Here is a 15,416-nt window from a genome sequence, read left to right as displayed (position 1 = left end):
TCATCATATTTTCTTTCAATACTGCATACTCTTCCTTTAATAAGTGTACTGTTGCTAAAGAGTAAGATGTTGTGACTTTTCATTTAACCGAATTGTGGTATAACGTGTTGCTGTTTGTTATTCCTCCAAAACAGTTGGGGTTCCTTTTATGTAGTTACTTTTGCTTTCTTGTTCTTTGTTTTTTTTGTTGTTGCATGCAAACCTCTATCCTCGAATGATCGCGTCTGGACTGTGGGATAATGCAACCAGTAGACGACTATGGTTTTTTACAGGACAGTGTAATGGTACTCAATATGCATATCATACGATGTATTCTTTGTTTTTCTTTTGTGTAACAAAACTTTAATAAAAAGACATTTTTTTGTTGTTTTTTTAAATTTTCTGTCTTTGTTCTCTTCCTTACAGGAGGAAAGGAAGGGACCCATCACTAGAATACCCACGAACATGGGGTTCCCTACCCTTTTCTTCATCTTCACTTCTGGGATTCCGTCACAATAAGATTTATGCATGATTGATTTCAGTTTTATTTTTAGTGGAACGTGATGCATTATGCAGTTATGGTCAATATGAGTCAGGACATTTGTCCGGTACCCATGATGTACTCCCTCTGATGAGTATTTATTTTCGGCATTACCCTCTGACCTAGACCAACTCATATTTTATGAAAATTTATGAACACGGCGCTAATCTTGGCACAATGCCTACTGGCTTGCCGTGAATTTTGTTTTCTGGTCGAGGTTTGCATCAGCAGTCTAATCTTGCCCATGATCAGTAGTCTTTACCACTGTGGTGTTTACTGGCATTCAGCATATCATGCGACTTCTTGGCTCTACTGACCCAAATGTCATTTTTGTTATTATTCTCTTCATATCATTTATGGTATGAACTTTTCATGGCATGTATTACTCTCTTTGACTTAGAGTAACAATGTTCCAGTATGGCCGACACATTAGATTCTTCTTGTGTCCTTTCTTTGTTTCTACCATGCATTTTTAAGGACACCCTAGTGGTGATGTATGCAGATGTGACCAAGGCTACTGGGCAGCCGAAACACGTTGTGTGATTAAACAGTTTCCTTCAACACTGTGACTACTTTTTGCTGTATCCTGAGAGTGTGCCTACCTAACTGGGGGGAAAAAAGACTATGTTGATGAGGCAATGGGGCAGCATTCTATGAAATCAACATACAATACATACTACATCAAATTGCTAGCTTTGGAAAAGTGCAGGGCTATTGACAATGGATAAATACAAATTTTTGAGAAATGATACACCAACTACACCGGTCATTTTTTTCATCCCCAAAATCCATAAAAACCCTCTCAAACCCCCAGGGCAGCCAATAATTTCCGCACGGAAGAGCCATCTGAAAGAAATATCACAATATGTGGACTACTTTCTACAAGAGTACATCCAGCAACTCGCTTCATTTATAAAATACACTGGAGACTTTCTATCCAAAATACAGGATGTTCACTGGCAAAATGATTTTCTAGTAATAACCATGGATCTGATGGCACTTTATACTAGCATCAATCATAAAGACGAAGTGAGGGCCATACAACACTATCTCAGAAGGAGAACGGCCCAACTAGACCAACACAGCAAAATGCTGATTAATATGATTGATTTCTGTCTACATAAAAATATCTTTATTTTTCAGAGTGCCCTATACCAGCAGTTACGAGGTGTAGCAATGGGGGCCAGCTTCTCCCCAAGCTATGCCTGTCTCCACATGGGATGGTGGGAGGAGTTGGTCCTGCAAAAATCTTATGAAGGGGTCTTGCAAAGAAATGTGAAATTATGGCTAAGGTTTATTGATGACCTGTTTTTAATCTGGCATGGGACCATGTCAGAAGCTCACAATTTTATAGAAGACCTCAACAAAAATGACATCAACCTGCAATTTCGTTCTAACCTGAGTGCAGAAATGGTAAACTTTCTGGACGTCCAGATCTACATCAAGGAGGGTAGAATGGAGACTAGAGTGCACAGGAAGTCAACAGCAGGCACCTCTGTGTTGCACGCAGCTAGTACCCATCCACAACACCTTATACAAAGCATCCCATATGGGAAAATGATAAGGCTAAGAAGAATTTGCAGTGATGAACATGATCTTAAACTAGTCCAACAAGCAAGCAAAGATAGGTTCCTTGAGAGAGGATACTCTACCAAATGCATTAATACAGCTATTACTAAGAGCCAGGCATTAAGTAGGGAGGACCTACTCAGGAATTCTAAACATCAGGCACACACTCAGATAGAGCCAGAGGCCAGTAAGACATCAGACACAGGGGAAGATACCTTCAGGATGATTGTAAGGTATAGCAGGCAGGAAAGAGCAATCAATCGCATCATTCGCAGGAATTGGCCGATTGTGCTCAATGACCCCACTATTGGCCACCTGCTACCGACTAAATTGGCCAATACCCACAGCAGAGCACCTTACATGAAGCACATGGCTGGAACAAAGAAAAGGCTTTCATAAATGTAAACAATGCAAAGCCTGCCAGCATGGCATCAACAAAACCACCTATACCACACTATTTGACAATCAACAGCATGCCATTAACAAGAACTTAACTTGCAAGACAGACCATGTCATTTATGTACCTGAATGCCCCTGTGGTTTAAGATATGTGGGCATCACCAAACTACAGGGGCACAAGAGGATACTGCAAAATATCGGGACTATTAAGAACCAAGATCAGACCTACCCAGTGGCGCGGCACTACGGTGAAATGCACAAGTCCGATGCCAAAGAACTTAAATACTATCTGATCGATGCTGTGCCAGCCAACAAGAGAGGAGGCAACTGGGAGAAGGCCTTGCACAAGTTAAAGACCCAATACATACTTGAGTTAGACTCCAAACACCCAGGGGGACTCAACAACACTGAAGATCTTTATACATGCTTATAAATGGTAATATGGGTTCAAGGAGTAGGAGACATGGTCGCAGATAAAACAATGATAAACAAGTATTCATACAATCATTGAGGCCATGACAGCATGTTTAACGATGAAGTAGCCGCCTCTCCACTCTATTACACATAGTCAGTTTTAAATGTATAATTATTTTCTCGCTTGTTTACACTTTGGTGGAAAATAGCGCACGCACTTTTATTACTATTTTATGCACTAGCACTTTGAGTAGTCAACAAGTTTACATTCGGAATTAGAGGTTCATATGCTTGCACTAACAACTCATGGTGTCATAAAAGAACAACACTGACTCCATGTTATTTACAGTACTGTAGTAGGCGAGATATGCACATTTTGTATTACACAACTTTGTAGTTATTACCATTTTTAGTGGTGCTTTTAAGAATAGAATCAGTTTTATTAAAAAGCAACAAGAACTGTCCTTTCTGAGTGTGGTTATCCAAACCCACGTGGGCATAGAATTGGTCTTATACCAACATAGTCATGAGGAAAACAACAATGACGCTCATTACTACTGTATTTGTGAAATTTTCCCAAGTTGTATTCCACAATGAGGTCATCTGTTGTGGTAATATTTAATAATTTGCACTAACAGTGTCATGAAGAAAACATCAATGATGCTGCGTGAGCAGTACTGTATTCGCGAAATTTGCACAAACTGTTTTACACAACGATGTCGCTTGAACCAATATTTATCAAATTGCAAAAATTTAGTATTTTGTTTATGTTTATGACTACTGATGTTTATTGCACATGTCATTAAGAATCGGTTAAACAATGGTATAAATAGCAAATGTGGAATGTGATGCGCGTCACGTGATCAAGACCCTCCAGGACTGAAACGCGTTATGGCTGTTACTGGTTGACAGAATAAAGAAAATGTACCTACACCTAGTCTGCGGTCCCTGCTCCATCGTGCTTAAAGAGGTCGCCGAGTGGCGAGTGGAGTGTTTCCGATATATATGTATATATATATATTCACAGTAAAAACCATAGGTTTCAAGGGTGTTATAGTTAGCTGGCCATTTCACTCGTATAAAACCATAGAAATTCCTCCGTTATAGTTAGTACTGCTAACTATAACTTGCGCGCCTGCAATGCACTGCTGATGATGTTACATATTGCATCATTCATGACATGGTCTGTGACATCACTTATGACATCACTGATGACATTTAATGTATTTATATTATTTTCTTTAAAACAAAAAAATTTCCAATTTTTTTTCGGAGTCGCGCACTCAAAGCGTACACATCACGGTGGGTACGCGGATTTTAGCAGCTATTTTAGAAAAGTCGCGAAGGATCCGCGTACGGTGTGCGACGGCTGCGTGTTTTTCAGTTACATCATATACATTTAATATTACGTGATGTGCGCGATTGGTATGCGACCAGTACGCGACTCCTGCTCCCGGGCATTCGCGACACATGCGCATTACTGTACGAGATGCTTGCACGGTGGCAGGTCCCGCGTGACATCATATACGTGCTGGGGAGCGTTGGGTGTGAAACTCCCGCAAAAAAATTTTAGGTTCCAAAATGATATGTATGTGTCTTTACTACATATTAGGGCAAGAGATTCTCTAAGATAGTCATAAAAATAACATATTTGTACTTATAATAAACTTATATTATTTTTTAATATATTTTCGCGAAGTCAAGTGCGTGCATCGTGAGTTCAGAGAACCAGGTCAGCAGAGGTGCTGTAGAGCCAGCGAAACCAGGTCAGCAGAGCCGTTGTAGAGCCTTAGAACCAGGTCAGCAGAGCTGCTCTAGAGCCTAGGAAGCAGGTCAGCAGAGCTGCTCTAGAACCAGAGACCCAGGTCAGCAGAGCTGCTCTAGAGCCAGAGACCCAGGTCAGCAGAGCTGCTCTAGAGGCCGAGAACCAGGTCAGCAGATCTGCTGTAGAGCCAGAGAAACCAGGTCAGCCGAGCTGCTTTAGAGGGAGAGAACCAGGTCAGCAGAACTGCTTTAGAGCCAGAGAACCAGGTCAGCAGCGCTCTTTTGAGGGAGAGAACCAGGTCAGCAGAGCTGCTTTAGAGCCAGAGAACCAGGTCAGCAGAGCTGCTTTAGAGCCAGAAAACCAGGTCAGCAGAGCTGCTCTACAGGCAGAGAACCAGGTCAGCAAAGCTGCTCTAGAGCCAGAGAACCAGGTCAGCAGAGCTGCTTTAGAGCCAAAGAACCAGGTCAGCAGAGCTGCTCTAGAGGCAGAGAACCAGATCAGCAGAGCTGATTTAGAGGGAGAGAACCAGGTCAGCAGAGCTGCTCTAGAGCCAGAGAACCAGGTCAGCAGAGCTGCTGTAGAATCAGAGAAGCCAGGTCAGTAGAGCTGCTTTAGAGGGAGAGAACCAGGTCAGCAGAGCTGCTCTAGAGGGAGAGAACCAGGTCAGCAGAGCTGCTCTAGAGCCAGAGAAACATATCAGCAGAACTGCTTTAGAGCCATAGAACCGGGTCAGCAGAGCTACTTTAGAGCCAGAGAACCGGGCCAGCAGAGCTGTTGTAGAGCCAGAGAACCAGATCAGCAGAGCTGCTCTGTAGCCTAAGAACAAGGTCAGCAGAGCTGCTCTAGAGCCAGAGAACCAGTTCAGCAGACCTGCTGTAGAGCCAGAGAAACCAGGTCAGCAGAGCTGCTTTAGAGCCAGAGAACCAGGTCAGCAGAGCTGCTCTAGCTGGCACTGACTGACTGACACTGACTGACTGACACTGACAGATTGACACTGACTGACACTGATTGACTGACACTGACACTGACTGACACTGATTGACACTGACTACCTGACAATGACTGACACTGACTGACTGACTGACTGACTGACTAACTGACTGACTGACACTGATTGACTGACACTGACTGACTGACTGACACTGACACTGATTGACTGGCACTGACTGACTGACTGACTGACACTGACTGACACTGACTGACACTGACTGACTGACACTGACTCTCTACTACTCACTCTCTACTACTCTCTACTATTCACTCTCTACTACTCACTCGCTACTTCTCTCTACTACTCACTCTCTACTACTCACTCTCTACTACTCTCTACTACTCTCTACTACTCACTCTCTACTACTCACTCTACTACTCACTCTACTACTCTCTACTACTCACTCTCTACTACTCTCTCTCTACTATTCACTCTCTATTACTCACTCTCTACTACTCACTCTCTACTACTCGCTCTCTACTACTCTCTATTACTCTCTCTACTACTCACTCTACTACTCTCTGCTACTCTCTCTCTACTACTCACTCTCTACTACTCTCTACTACTCACTCTCCACTACTCACTCAACTACTAGCTCTCTACTACTCACTCTCTACTATTCAATCTCTACTACTCACTCTCTACTACTCACTCTCTACTACTCTCTACTACTCACTCTCCACTACTCACAAAACTACTAGCTCTCTACTACTCTCTACTACTCTCTCTACTACTCACTCTCTACTAATCTCTACTACTCACTCTACTACTCACTACTACTCTCTACCACTCACTCTCTACTACTCTACTACTCACTCTCTACTACTCTCTCTACTACTCACTGTCTACTACTCACTCTACTGCTCTCTACTACTCACTCTCTACTACTCTCTCTGTACTACTCACTCTCCACTACTCTCTACTACTCACTCTCTACTACTCTCTACTGCTCACTCTCCACTACTCACTCTCTACTACTCGCTCTCAACTACTCTCTATTACTCACTCTATTACTCACTCTCTACTACTCTACTACTTTCTACAACTCTCTACAACTTCTCACTCTCTACTACTTTCTCTACTACTCACTCTCTACTACTCTCTACTACTCACTCTCTACTACACACTCTCTACTACTTGCTCTCTACTACTCGCTCTCTACTACTCTCTTCTACTCACTCTCCACTACTCGCTCTCTACTACTCACTCTCTACTACTCTTTCTCTACTACTCACTCTCTACTACTCTCTACTACTCGCTCTCTGCTATTCTCTACTACTCACTCTACTACTCACTCTCTACTACTCTACTACTCTCTTCTACTCTCTCTACTACACACTCTCTACTACTCTCTCTTCTACTCACTCTCTACTATTCTCTACTACTCACTCTCTACTACTTGCTCTCTATTACTCGCTCTCTACTACTCTCTACTACACACTCTACTACTCACTCTGTACTTCTCCCTACTACTCAATCTACTACTCACTCTCTACTACTCTCTACTACTCACTCTCCACTACTCCACTACCTTCTACTACTCTCTCTCTACTACTCACTCTCTACTACTCTCTACTACTCACTCTCTACTATTCAATCTCTACTACTCACTCTCTACTACTCACTCTCTACTACTCTCTACTACTCACTCTCCACTACTCACTCAACTACTCGCTCTCTACTACTCTCTACTACTCTCTCTACTACTCACTCTCTACTAATCTCTACTACTCACTCTACTACTCTCTACCACTCACTCTCTACTACTCTACTACTCACTCTCTACTACTCTCTCTACTACTCACTGTCTACTACTCACTCTACTGCTCTCTACTACTCACTCTCTACTACTCTCTCTGTACTACTCACTCTCCACTACTCTCTACTACTCACTCTCTACTACTCTCTACTGCTCACTCTCCACTACTCACTCTCTACTACTCGCTCTCAACTACTCTCTATTACTCACTCTATTACTCACTCTCTACTACTCTACTACTCTCTACAACTCTCTACAACTTCTCACTCTCTACTACTTTCTCTACTACTCACTCTCTACTACTCTCTACTACTCACTCTCTACTACACACTCTCTACTACTTGCTCTCTACTACTCACTCTCTACTACTCTCTACTACTCACTCTCCACTACTCGCTCTCTACTACTCACTCTCTACTACTCTTTCTCTACTACTCACTCTCTACTACTCTCTACTACTCGCTCTCTGCTATTCTCTACTACTCACTCTACTACTCACTCTCTACTACTCTACTACTCTCTTCTACTCTCTCTACTACACACTCTCTACTACTCTCTCTTCTACTCACTCTCTACTACTCTCTACTACTCACTCTCTACTACACACTCTCTACTACTTGCTCTCTATTACTCGCTCTCTACTACTCTCTACTACTCACTCTACTACTCACTCTGTACTACTCCCTACTACTCAATCTACTACTCACTCTCTACTACTCTCTACTACTCACTCTCCACTACTCCACTACCTTCTACTACTCTCTCTCTACTACTCACTCTCTACTACTCACTCTCTACTACTCTCTACTACTCACTCTCTTCTACTACTCACTCTCTTCTACTACTCACTCTCTACTACTCCCTACTACTCACTCTACTACTCACTCTCTACTACTCTCTACTACTCACTCTCCACTACACCACTACCCTCTACTACTCACTCTCTACTACTCACTCTCTACTACTCCCTACTACTCTCTCTCTACTACTCACTCTCTACTACTCGCTTTCTACTACTCTCTACTACTCACTCTCTACTACTCTCTCTCTAATACTCACTCTCTACTACTCTCTCTCTACTACTCTCAACTACTCACTCTCTACTACTCTACTACTCTCTACTACTCTCTCTACTACAAACTTTCTACTACTCTCTACTACTCACTCTACTACTCTCTACTACTCTCTACCACTCACTCTCTACTACTCACTCTCTACTACTCTCTCTACTACTCTCTCTACTACTCACTCTCTACTACTCACTCTACTACTCTCTACTACTCACTCTCTACTACTCTCTCTGTACTACTCACTCTCCACTACTCTCTACTACTCACTCTCTACTACTCTCTACTGCTCAGTCTCCACTACTCACTCTCTACTACTCGCTCTCAAATACTCTCTATTACTCACTATCTACTACTCTACTAGTCTCTATTACTCTCTCAACTTCTCACTCTCTACTACTCTCTCTACTACTCACTCTCTACTACTCTCTACTACTCACACTCTACTACACACTCTCTACTACTTGCTCTCTACTACTCGCTCTCTACTACTCTCTACTACTCACTCTCCACTACTCGCTCTCTACTACTTGCTCTCTACTACTCACTCTCTACTACTCTCTCTCTACTACTCACTCTCTACTACTCTCTACTACTCGCTCTCTGCTATTCTCTACTACTAACTCTACTACTCACTCTCTACTACTCTACTACTCTCTTCTACTCTCTCTACTACATACTCTACTACTCTCTCTATTACTCGCTCCCTACTACTCTCTACTACTCACTCTACTACTCACTCTCTACTACTCCCTACTACTCAATCTACTACTCACTCTCTACTACTCTCTACTACTCACTCTCCACTACTCACTCAACTACTCGCTCTCTACTACTCTCTACTACTCTCTCTACTACTCACTCTCTACTAATCTCTACTACTCACTCTACTACTCTCTACCACTCACTCTCTACTACTCTACTACTCACTCTCTACTACTCTCTCTACTACTCACTGTCTACTACTCACTCTACTGCTCTCTACTACTCACTCTCTACTACTCTCTCTGTACTACTCACTCTCCACTACTCTCTACTACTCACTCTCTACTACTCTCTACTGCTCACTCTCCACTACTCACTCTCTACTACTCGCTCTCAACTACTCTCTATTACTCACTCTATTACTCACTCTCTACTACTCTACTACTCTCTACAACTCTCTACAACTTCTCACTCTCTACTACTTTCTCTACTACTCACTCTCTACTACTCTCTACTACTCACTCTCTACTACACACTCTCTACTACTTGCTCTCTACTACTCACTCTCTACTACTCTCTACTACTCACTCTCCACTACTCGCTCTCTACTACTCACTCTCTACTACTCTTTCTCTACTACTCACTCTCTACTACTCTCTACTACTCGCTCTCTGCTATTCTCTTCTACTCACTCTACTACTCCCTCTCTACTACTCTACTACTCTCTTCTACTCTCTCTACTACACACTCTCTACTACTCTCTCTTCTACTCACTCTCTACTACTCTCTACTACTCACTCTCTACTACACACTCTCTACTACTTGCTCTCTATTACTCGCTCTCTACTACTCTCTACTACTCACTCTACTACTCACTCTGTACTACTCCCTACTACTCAATCTACTACTCACTCTCTACTACTCTCTACTACTCACTCTCCACTACTCCACTACCTTCTACTACTCTCTCTCTACTACTCACTCTCTACTACTCACTCTCTACTACTCTCTACTACTCACTCTCTTCTACTACTCACTCTCTTCTACTACTCACTCTCTACTACTCCCTACTACTCACTCTACTACTCACTCTCTACTACTCTCTACTACTCACTCTCCACTACACCACTACCCTCTACTACTCACTCTCTACTACTCACTCTCTACTACTCCCTACTACTCTCTCTCTACTACTCACTCTCTACTACTCGCTTTCTACTACTCTCTACTACTCACTCTCTACTACTCTCTCTCTAATACTCACTCTCTACTACTCTCTCTCTACTACTCTCAACTACTCACTCTCTACTACTCTACTACTCTCTACTACTCTCTCTACTACAAACGTTCTACTACTCTCTACTACTCACTCTACTACTCTCTACTACTCTCTACCACTCACTCTCTACTACTCACTCTCTACTACTCTCTCTACTACTCTCTCTACTACTCACTCTCTACTACTCACTCTACTACTCTCTACTACTCACTCTCTACTACTCTCTCTGTACTACTCACTCTCCACTACTCTCTACTACTCACTCTCTACTACTCTCTACTGCTCAGTCTCCACTACTCACTCTCTACTACTCGCTCTCAAATACTCTCTATTACTCACTATCTACTACTCTACTAGTCTCTATTACTCTCTCAACTTCTCACTCTCTACTACTCTCTCTACTACTCACTCTCTACTACTCTCTACTACTCACACTCTACTACACACTCTCTACTACTTGCTCTCTACTACTCGCTCTCTACTACTCTCTACTACTCACTCTCCACTACTCGCTCTCTACTACTTGCTCTCTACTACTCACTCTCTACTACTCTCTCTCTACTACTCACTCTCTACTACTCTCTACTACTCGCTCTCTGCTATTCTCTACTACTAACTCTACTACTCACTCTCTACTACTCTACTACTCTCTTCTACTCTCTCTACTACATACTCTACTACTCTCTCTATTACTCGCTCCCTACTACTCTCTACTACTCACTCTACTACTCACTCTCTACTACTCCCTACTACTCAATCTACTACTCACTCTCTACTACTCTCTACTACTCACTCTCCATTACTCCACTACCTTCTACTACTCTCTCTCTACTACTCACTCTCTACTACTCACTCTCTACTACTCTCTACTACTCACTCTCTACTACTCTCCCTACTACTCACTCTACTACTCACTCTCTACTACTCTCTACTACTCACTCTCCACTACTCCACTACCCTCTACTACTCAGTCTCTACTACTCACTCTCTACTACTCTCTCTCTACTACTCACTTTCTACTACTCTCTACTACTCACTCTCTACTACTCTCTCTCTAATACTCACTCTCTACTACTCTCTCTCTACTACTCTCTCTCTCTCTACTACTCTCTACTACTCTCTACTACTCACTCTACTACTCACTCTCTACTAATCTCTACTACTCACTCTCTACTACTCTATCTCCTACTCTCTACTACTCACTCTCTACAACTCTCTACTACTCTCTCTGCTACTCACTCTCTACTACTCACTTTCTACTACTCACTCTCTACTACTCTCTACTACTCACTCTCTACTACTCTCTACTCCTCTCTACTACTCACTCTCTATTACCCACTCTCTACTACTCTCTACTACTCACTCTCTACTACTCACTCTCTACTACTCGCTCTACTACTCACTCTCTGCTACTCTCTCTACTAATCTCTACGACTCTCTACTACTCACTCTCTACTCTCTATTACTCATCCTCTACTCTCTACCTCTCTCTAACTCTCTCTCTCTACTACTCTCTACCTCTCTACCTCTACCTCTCTACCTCTACTTCTCTACCTCTACCTCTCTACACGCACACATATGCACATATATATGCATATGCATTTATATATGTATGTGTATATATATATATATATTCACTGAAAAAACCATAGGTTTCACACATGTTATAGTTAGCTGTACATTTCAGTCGTAAAAAACCAATGAAATTCCCCCGTTATAGTTAGTGCAGGCAACTATAACTCACGCGACCGCAATCCTCTGCTGATGCTAATACTGTATTTAGACACTTATTTGCCCATGTCTTCTTCCATTAAATTTTAGCTATACATATATTACAAATATTTTTTTTTTCATAAAGACACATATGTCATCAGCAGAAGATTGCGGTCGCGTGAGTTATAGTTGCCTGCACTAACTATAACGGGGGAATTTCATTGGTTTTTTACGACTGAAATGTACAGCTAACTATAACATGTGTGAAACCTATGGTTTTTTCAGTGGATTTGCAAGGTTTTTTAAATGCTAATTCCTAACTATAACGTGTGTGAAACCTATGGTTTTTTCAGTGAATTTGTACAGTTTTTTAAATGCTAAGTTACTTTACGCCATTCGTGGCGTGCGCGCCCAGTTAACGCAGTTCGTTCCGTGCGCGCGCGGTGCGCTTCGCGCACCGCGCGCCCACTTTACGCAGTTAGTGGCGTGCACGCACGGTGGTCACGCGGTGCGCTGCGCGCACCGCGTACCCACGTTATGCGGGAGGGGCCATGTACGCACGATGCGCTTCGCGCACCGTGCGCACATGGGGGACATATTATGCGCATCTTTGTGAAATTTTTATTTTTTTTATTTTTTACCTGTAATAAGCCATGCACAAATGGTGCGTTTCGGGCACCATTTGCACACGGGGTGGGGAGAGTGTGGATAATTTTTTTTAAAAAATTTTTTTAACCGTACGCGTACGGTAAGCGTAATCGGCGATTTTCCGAAAAAAAACATATTTTTTTATTTGGGCTTGGGGGTTGTTTGGGGACCCCTATATCAATTCTGGGTGGTTAGGATCTCAAGAAACTGCCTCTTTAGACATTTTTTGGCATCGTTTTTGCTGCCCAACTCAGAGAGCGAGAGAGAAAATGGCGGCCGCCGCTTCCTGGTTTCGACCGATTCGAATGTTTACTAAGATCTAACAGCCAATCAAAATCGCGCTCGCGCACGCCACCGTACGCGTACGGTAAGCGCACCGTAAGCGCACCGTAAGCTGGCTCAGATATATATATTGATTTAAAGGCTATTTTCTCAGAATCTACTGAACAGATTTACACCAAACCTACAAAAGGCACTTCCTTGACCTGAGGACTACCTCTCTGCCAAATTTCAAGTAATTCTGTTCAGCCGTTCGGGCTGTAGCTGTGTCTAAAGGTCCTATGGAAAAATGCATGGGAAAAACGTGTTTTGGGACCCCCCTTTTATCTCAGCCCCCGCTTGACGAATCCCCCCGAGACTTTCACGGTAGGAGCGGAGCGTAGCGCCCCACCTATTTTGAAAATTTCGCAAGGATTCGTCAACCGGCGCCAAAGTTATTCAAAATAGAATGTTGCGGATTTCCTATGGAAACAGGGTCCTAACTATAACTACCTACTGGCGACCGCCAGTAGGTAATATATACATATATAAACAGATATATAATCTGCATATCTATATAAATACAAATATAAATTCATGCATACATATACATATATGCATACATATGCATGTTATGTACATGAAAGTTTGAAAAACACTAATAAAAGCAAAGCTAAAATGCCACCTAATTACAAACAAAATTGCTTTAACTTAAACGAGGGCGAGACCTATTGCATTTTAAATGCTTGTTTACTTTGGTTCCATCAAGAAGGCATTCAGATGTGTCACACCTTTGCCATAAATTCAGAATTTTAGCACTCTAGTTGCTCATTAGATCACTGTCATAAAGCTACTGCTCACCAGGGAAGTCTGCTTCTGGTATTCAAAGTGCATGTTTCAGTCTGCATGTCAGAATCTTTTCATGAAATAGAAGAGGAGTTGGGAAGTCAAAATGTGCCCTAATCTTTCTTTCTGCAGCACTAATCATAATTTCTATGGCAAAATGAACCCCCTCACTTTGTTCCTTTGCAAATTAAATGTTTTAAGTGTTACCACTTTATTCCAATCAAGATGGCTTCAGGTGTGCCATACTTTTGTAATAAGTAAGACTGTTAGTGCTCTAGTTGTTCCTTAGAATACTCTGTGACATTCTGTCATTTGGCTATACTTGGGCTACATCTGGGTGATATTTGTGCTACATTTAGTCTCTTTTGTCTCTGGTGGCCATCTTGGGAGACTTATTTGTTATGAAGTTTCCTAATTTCCTCATTTACTACAGTCTCTTCAGTAGGAATACTTTCAGTTTTTTACTTTGATTCCATCAAGAAGGCATTCAGGTGTGTCACATTTGCGATAAATTCAGAATGTTAGCACTTTAGTTGCTCATTAGATCACTGTAGTAAAGCTACTGCTCACCAGGGAAGTCGGCTGCTGGTATTGAAAGTGCATGTTTCAGTCTGCATGTCAGAGTTTTTTCATGAAATAGAAGAGGCATTGAGAAGTCACTCAAAATGTGCACTAAATTTTCTTTCTGCAGCACTAATCATACTTTCTATGGCAAAATGAACCCCCTCACTTTGTTCCTTTTTAAATTAAATGTTTTAAGAGTTACCTCTTTATTCCAATCAAAATGGCTTCAGGTGTGCCATATGTTTGTCATAAATAGGACTGTTAGCGCTCTCGTTGTTCTTTGGAACACTCTGGGAAGCTGCAGTAGAACACAAAGGAATCAACTGACAGTCTCTGCCCTTGTTGGATGTACATGTTTTACTGAGAATGTCAGAGTTCATTCTCACATGACTGAGAAAGATAATGGAAATTTACAGAAAGTATGCTCTCAGTTTAGCTTATAGATCACGTTCCAAACCTCTGTGGGAAAAGCATGAGAAAATATTTTTCTCTCAAACATGATTCATGATATCCCAGCAGAAGGCTTTTTCACATGGTAAAATCACCTTAGAACACACCACAATTCCTAAAATGAGTATGGTACCATCAACAAATGATTTATAATGTGTAACTAAAGTCTTAAAACCTTCTATTAACTGCAATGCTTTTTAATGAGGTGCTATCATGTATATTGGTCCAAAGATGGCTGCCAACACTTCTTGGATGAAGTGCTGACAGCCAATCAGATCTCACGATGAGATGTGTGGTTAGGCTCCGCCCAGATATATATGTGATTTTGATTTTGATTTTCTCAGGAACTACTGAACAGATTTACACCATTTAAGCAAAAGGCACAACTCTGAACCAAGGTCTACCTTTCTGCCAAGTTTGGTGTAATTCCGTTCAGCAGTTCGGACTCTATCTGCGACTAAAGGTCCCT

The sequence above is a fragment of the Triturus cristatus genome, chromosome 5_1, assembly GCF_964204655.1.
Source record: "Triturus cristatus chromosome 5_1, aTriCri1.1, whole genome shotgun sequence".
Classification (NCBI taxonomy): Eukaryota; Metazoa; Chordata; class Amphibia; order Caudata; family Salamandridae; genus Triturus; species Triturus cristatus.
The sequence above is the reverse complement of the archived record's forward strand: the minus strand, read 5'-3'. Positions refer to the sequence as shown.